Source organism: Microtus pennsylvanicus, chromosome 7, assembly GCF_037038515.1.
Source record: "Microtus pennsylvanicus isolate mMicPen1 chromosome 7, mMicPen1.hap1, whole genome shotgun sequence".
In the NCBI taxonomy this organism is placed as follows: domain Eukaryota; kingdom Metazoa; phylum Chordata; class Mammalia; order Rodentia; family Cricetidae; genus Microtus; species Microtus pennsylvanicus.
In genome coordinates, this window is record NC_134585.1 from 12,546,925 (window position 1) to 12,554,049 (window position 7,125).

The following is a 7,125-nucleotide window of genomic DNA, read 5'->3' on the forward strand; positions in this document are numbered from 1 at the left end:
GGAGAGCTGCTCTAGCTCAGCACCAGCTGAAACACTTCAGACAACATGCTCTGCACCTCTCATGGGCATCATAATAGAACCAACCCTATTGTCAGAAGTATGGGCCCCAGTATTGAGTTCATAGAAGAGCTGTCCCAATTATTCAACTCTCATATGGCAGCATGGTTAGGAGTGTAGGGGTAGCCCCAGCCTGTCACCTTACTTGTAGGGCGGGGTCGCCTGAGGATATTTTTTACTAATAAATATTGCTGGTGTGCTCTCCCCTGGCCCTTCTGCTTTCCTCTTCTCCCCTGGAACTACGGGTTTTGTGAGTCTTTCTTTAATTAAAGCTAAAAATATAATTTCTGTCTGCCTTCATTTACACCGATACATAGGAGAGAGATGTCATCCCTTGCTCCCTACCCATCAATGCCTGAGACAGGTGAGAGTGTTGATTGGGAGAGCTAGCTGGGTGGCCCAGCAACCAGGCAGCAGAGGCAGGTGGATCTTTGGGAGTTTGATGCCAGCCTTGTCTACTAGAGCTAGTTCCAAGGCAGGCTCTAAAGCTACACTGAATCCTTGTCTCAGAAAAACAAAACAAAAACAAAGAAAGAAAGGGAGGGAGGGAGGGAGGAAGGGAGGGGAGAGAGAGAGAGAGAGAGAGAGAGAGAGAGAGAGAGAGAGAGAGAGAGAGAGGAGAGAGAGAAAGGAAAAGAAAGGGAGAGCTAGTCCTACCCCTATCTGCTGCAGCACTAAGAACAACTATGGCCCCTATGCCACACCTAGGCAACACAGCAGAGTTGGCCCTGAAGGTATAGTGTGGAAAATCCAACTCTGAGGACACTTTATTGCACTGGCCCTATCTCTTGCTCATCACTGCAAAGGGTGACCTTGCCAAGACAACACAGAAGAGCTCATCCTGGTGATGAGGGCAAGCAAAAGCTGGTGGGTTGACCAACCCTGCATCTACTCAGGCCCAGAACTCAGGTCGCCCTACCCCAATAACCACTCCTTTTGTGATCTGTTGGAACATGTGAAATGGCCAGTCCTGCAGACCCAAAGCTGTAGAATCTTCACAACACAGGACAACATCAGAATATCCTTCCAGTGAGGATTCAGCATCAAGAGTGTGGTAGAAACCACAGGCTTTGAACCAGAACAATGACTTTTCAAGGAACACTGGAAAGTAAATATAGATGGACAAAAGGGTTTACTGCGTGGCTATGTCACACTACAGCTTCAATGACAAGATGTGCTTTTTTCCATTTTTATTTTTTCTCTTAAATTTTATTTGGGGGGCCATAAGGGCAGAGGACAGATACACAGGGATAGAAAATTAATGGGACCAAGATGCATGATGTGAAAGACAGAAAGGATAAATAAAAAGAAAGTTTTAAAAAAAATGAACATCTTGTATCCCCAGTATAAATAGAAAAAAACAGGCAGATCCTCAAAGGTCATTGATAAGCCAACTCACTCAAATCAATGACATCCTGTCTCAACAATGTTGAGGAATAACAAAGACATGAATGTTGATCTCTCTGAGAGAGAAAGAGTGGGAGTTGCCTGCATACCTACCACATGTGTGCATATACCCTAAAACCTATACATATAGCACACACATACACACACACATGCACACCTAAGTTGTTTATATTCAAACATTGCATAGAAAATATTTACATCTATGATTTTTTTCTTAGCATTGAACTCCTCTTGCCACCTTTTATAATGAAATGCTTCATTTGAATTATCAATTGTAATATTGTAAACTTCAATGTCTCTCACAATCTCTCAGCATGTAAAAGGCTTGACAGTTAGGAAGTCTGAACAGCCATATATATATATATATATATATATATATATATATATATATATAGAGAGAGAGAGAGAGAGAGAGAGACAGAGACAGAGACAGAGACACAGAGAGACACAGAGAGAGACAGAGATAGAGACAGAGAGAAAGAGAGTAGACAGAGTCAAGGAAATGTCATATAGCTGCCAAAGGAGACAGATGCTGGATCCTTACTAGTAAGCCAAAGCCTTGTGCCAATATACAGATAAATAGAAATGATTAACTTAAGATGTAAGAGTTAGTTAATAAGAAGCCTGGACTAACAGGCCTAGTGGTGTTATAATTAATACAGTCTCTGTATGATATTTCAGGTCTACATCGCTAGGAACAAACAAGCAGTCTCTGTCAACAAATATGCAGCTTGGTAATTCTGGTTGGTCTAGTTAGCCAGAAGCCTGTGTCTACTAGCCTTTTACTTGGGCATCGGAGACCTGAACTCAAGTCCTCATTCTTTCAAGGCTAGTGCTTGATCCACAGAGCCTGCTTCTCAGCCCTAACTTCATCAATTCTTAATACTATGCAACTGTATAATGGTCCTGATATATGTATAAATAATTCTAATAAATGACAGCCCCTTTCAGTATCCTCTTTTTTTTTCTCCTCTCTGACTCTTCTTCTCCTTCTTAACATTCTTCCTGAGTCATGCTTCCCAGAATTCACAATGAAACAAGAGAACTGAACGAGAAATATTTTCTTTTTTTTTTTTTTTTTTTTTTTTTTTTTTTTTCGTTCACGTTTTTTTTCCCCAGAAAATTTGTAACAAAAATACATGGAATTGGAATCTGAGTTACAGTACATTGTGCGATTACAGAACATAAACAAGAAGACAATTCCTTCTCGTGGGGGCGGAACATTCCGTTCCACTAAGAGAATCACAACATGATTAGGAACAGTTAACCCTACACTGTCGTTCTAGTCTGAGACTGGCAGACTTGGGAGAAAAAATGTTTAAAAATAAATAAATAAAACTGAACAGAATCAACTCCCTTCGGGTCCCCCATCCTCGCTCCTCTTCCTATTGTCTTCACATGAGCTGATGGGATGAGGACGTGCGGGAGCCTCGTGGGGCAGGGAAGGTGCTGAACACTGGACAGGCACAGGTTCCCTGAGGCGGCCCAGAGTGTGCTGGGAAACACCAGTCAGTACTGCAGGTAGAGATGGGTGAGGGGGGAGGGCAAGAAAAGGAGCTACAGGACCAGGGCTGGTGGCCTGATGGCTGTTTATAGTGGGGAAGACGGTGTGAACACAGCCCTCAGACTGCGTGTTCACGGTCACATAACCCAGGAGCCAAAATCACACTGCAGAAACACCAGCGGCGGTGCCGCCAGAGTTCCACTGGGTTCAAAAGAAAAGGGAAAAACCAGTTGGTTTTTCATTGAAAATCCTTCACATCCACCTGTGTTCGATAATAATAATAACTTACATTATGAACAGCTTCCTCACAAAAGTAATTACCTCACAAGATTTATGTGCTGTGTCTGGAAAGAGCTGCTTGCCTACGAATGTAGCTCTCAGGGGACAGAAGCTAAAAACCAAATCCACCTCCCAGAAACCCCAAGTTTAAAGCAGATTAAGCATTCTCCACTGCAGACAATCTCAGTTGGTTCAGACCAACGGACAATAAACCGTATCGAGAAAGACGTTTGTTGTCCTACATCCCGTGCTGGCAAAAATCTACCCTACAGCGAGGGCCGCACAACAGAGCTGAGAAGTCCGGCCAAGTCACCACCTCCCTTCCTAAGTGGCTTCAGCGCTGTGCGCAGCGGGGAAACTTGCACAAAGTGGACCGCGGTCTCTCTGGTTTGGGACATAAGCCTTACCAAAACAGATGATGCTACACGGGTCAGCAAAACCATGAGTGTATTTTAGTCACAGGGCAATTGCTCTTCCTGGGACAAACGTGTGTGGCTCCCGTAAGCCAGTTCATCCCCCTTCTACACACTAAGACTGTGGCCAGTCCAGCCACATTAGACATGCTATTAGACAAAACTGATTGCTAACATTCCCTATCTCTAGTGTCACTGACCCCATGGGAAAAAAAAATGAAAACGAGAATCGACGTAAGACAGCGTGAGAAGGAGATTACACAACCTAAGGGAAGGTCGAGCTGGACAGGTCCGACAGCTGATCTGTCACTGCCCACCGCGAGGGCTTGAGGCGGGTGACTTCATGGACGCATCTCCTGATGCGCTGCCGAAATGTCTGTCTGAGTCCGTCAAGGTGACCCCAGTGTGATGCTGCCACCTCCTACCTGCCACCTCCTACCCACGAGATCCCAGGGACCTGGTGGCCATAGGACAGCACCTTGGGTAGGTGCCGGGAGCCCAGGATGTGGGCAAGGGAACAAGGCGGTGTGGTCTGTAGTCCTGCAGCAGCATCCACACCAGGGCTTAACCTCAGCAGCCGGTCTGGAGGATGTCTCCCCCAGAACGCTTCGTCACCGACAACGTGGTGAATATCTCCGCACAGACGGGATGGATTCCGATAGTACTGTCCAGCTGCTGCTTGGTCATCCCACACTTGAGTGCGGCTGCGAAGCCCTGCGTCACTTCCCCGGCGTTCGGACCCAGCACGTGAAAGCCCACGACACGTTCGTTGTCTTTAAGATTACAGATTATCTTTGCATAGCACTTGTTGTTGTCTCTGGAAGGAACCGTCCACTCCAACGGCCAAAAGAAACTGTGGTAAACTTCAATGTTTTCTTCCCCGAATTTCTCGATAGCTTTCTCTTCAGGCAGGCCACAGCAGCCGTACTCCAGAGGAGTAAACACAGTTGTTGGGACGTTTTCATAGTCACACTTGACAGTGGAGCCTCCATACAGCCTCTGAGCCAGCAGCCTCCCCGCCTGGATGGCCACCGGTGTCAGCTCCAGCTTCCCCTCCAGAATGTCACCAATAGCATAGATGTAAGGCACATTGGTCTGCTCCTCATCCGTGACAGGTATCTTTCCAGTCTTCTCATTGATCTTCACGCCCACCGTCTCTAAGCCAATGGTTCTCGTACAAGAATCTCTTCCTACTGCCAGCAACACTGTGTTAAATTCGTCTTCAATGGTCTCTTCACTGGTCGTGGACTTAGCAGTTACCCTGAGTCGGCCTGGAGTCCCTGCTTCAATTTGTTCAACTTTAATCGGAACGAACTGTCTTATGAACTTGATGCCATGGTCTTCCATGTGCTCTCCAATTTTGTTTGCCATGTCCTGGTCAAACCCTCGAAGGAGAATGGACCGCACCATCACGGTGACATCTAAGCCGATACCAGCGAGAAACCCTGCACATTCCAGAGCAACATAGGACGCTCCGACCACTAGGGTCTTCCCCGGGCAGTAAGGCAGGGAGAAGAGATCGTCACTGCTGATGCAGTACTCCTTGTCTCCGGGGATGCCCAGGTAGCGCGGCCTTTCACCCGTGGCGATGAGAAACCGCTCGGCTGAATACACCTTTTCTTTTCCTTTGTTGTTTGTTGCCTTAATCCTATGCGGACCAATGAATTTCCCGTAAGCGTTCTCATAGACGACCTTCTTCTCGCGGAGAGCTACCCGGTAGCCCCAGTTCAGCGAGCCAATGTGGTTCTTCACCGACTCCGTCATCTTCTCCCAGTCGTGCTTGACTGTGTCCTCGACTTTCCATCCATAGTTGCGAGAGTCCTTCAGGGCCTGCCCCAGCAGAGCTGCCTGGTGCATCAGCTTCTTCGGGATGCAGCCCACGTTCACGCATGTTCCCCCGAGACCCCATCGAGTTCCGAGAGGAGTTGGTGTGACAAAATCCAAGACCAGCACCTTCTTGTCAAATTTGGCCGCCTCCTTAGCTGCGGCAAGGCCTCCCGAGCCTCCTCCAATGATGATGAGGTCGAAGTCGTAGGACTCAGGGGGATCTTCAGAGTTGTTCATGGTTGGCAGCTTCTCAAGTTGGCCTTTTTGACAGGTCTTCAGGGCTGGACCATGGCGACCCTCCGGCGCTCGCTCGTACCTCCCGCCGGCTCGCCGCCGGCCTCGTCGCCTCTCTCCGCTCGCACCCGCGCCGCCGCCGCACAGGCCCCGCCGCCCTCCGAGAAATATTTTCTTGACAGGAAACAACCCCCAACGAATGATGACTTTTCAAGATAAAGTATCCCAGGAACGGCTCTTTAATGGTGACTGCAAGAGTATGCTAGAAGCGTCATCACTTCAAATCACACTGATTTCTCTTAGAGAGAGGTATGGGGACAAGTGTTTTACAGTTTCCTGCATAAGCTGTACTGGGATAAGTACTTCAGCCTCACTCTGACCGTGGCCTTTTGCCCTACTTATCCCTCCATTCAACCACAAAGCTTAAGCCAGGGCTCCGAAGATGGACTTGAGAGCTCCCTGGAGTCTTTTATCTGTTCACTTGCTGATCTGGTCATATAGGTCTTTGCAACCTCCCACCATTACTCATGACAATAAGTGGAGCACTGGGGCAAATAGAAGTGTCTGGTCTGTTGATGTGCCCAATCTTAGCAAGGGCTTTGCTTTAAAACTCTAGTTCTATAAAACTATACATTTCCATAAAGATATTGATAATAGATAAGATGTACCTCGTAACCAACCTACAAACATTGAAACAGTCTCATTCTTAGAAAGAAAGTCTCTAAAATCACTTGGCTGTATATGGTTGCAATTAAAGGGATTTTTTTTTAATAAAATTCAGTTAATGTTCCCCCTTAGCATGCTCTACAGAACATTTCACCCATGAAACATACTAAACTTTAAAGCACTCACAAACTATATATGTTGATATTTGGTCTATCACGAAACATGCTTTGAATATGTTCACTCATGTGTAAGGAGCAGCTTACTCTTCCAATTCTTTTCTTATTGCTCCTTGTCAAACTTTTATACTTGGTGAAGATGTCGTCTCAGACACCCTCTTATTCTCTGGAAAGACTAGATATACTTAGAAGTGGCACAGTTGCCTTTAAACCATGCCCAAGTTGACTACTTGTGAAACTGACAAAACAGCATACTGTCTAAGCATGTAGAATAAAGGTAGAGACAGCTTTACAGTAATACCAATATTAGCTAATGTCTTACTATGTAAGAGGTTAGAATGTACCAAGTGGAAATATGAGGAAAATGCATATGTTATCTCTCAAAATGTACCACGTCTATAAAAGCATCCCCTTAACCTGATATAAAGGAGACTGTAGACAGAAGTTCTAAAAACACAATGTAATCTCTCTCTCTTCTCTTGTCCTCTCTTCTCTTCTCTCTCCCCTCTCTCTCCTCCTAAGATAACTCTGACTACATTCTACACCTACTGTAGAAAATACT

The 7,125-nt window shown here is 46.1% G+C and overlaps 1 pseudogene; it reads right to left on the reverse strand.

Annotated features, from left to right (window-relative positions):
• Positions 1-2,535: 2,535 nt before the first annotated feature.
• On the reverse strand, positions 2,536-5,870 carry LOC142854439 (thioredoxin reductase 1, cytoplasmic pseudogene; annotated as a pseudogene).
• Between the last annotated feature and the right edge of the window lie 1,255 nt (positions 5,871-7,125).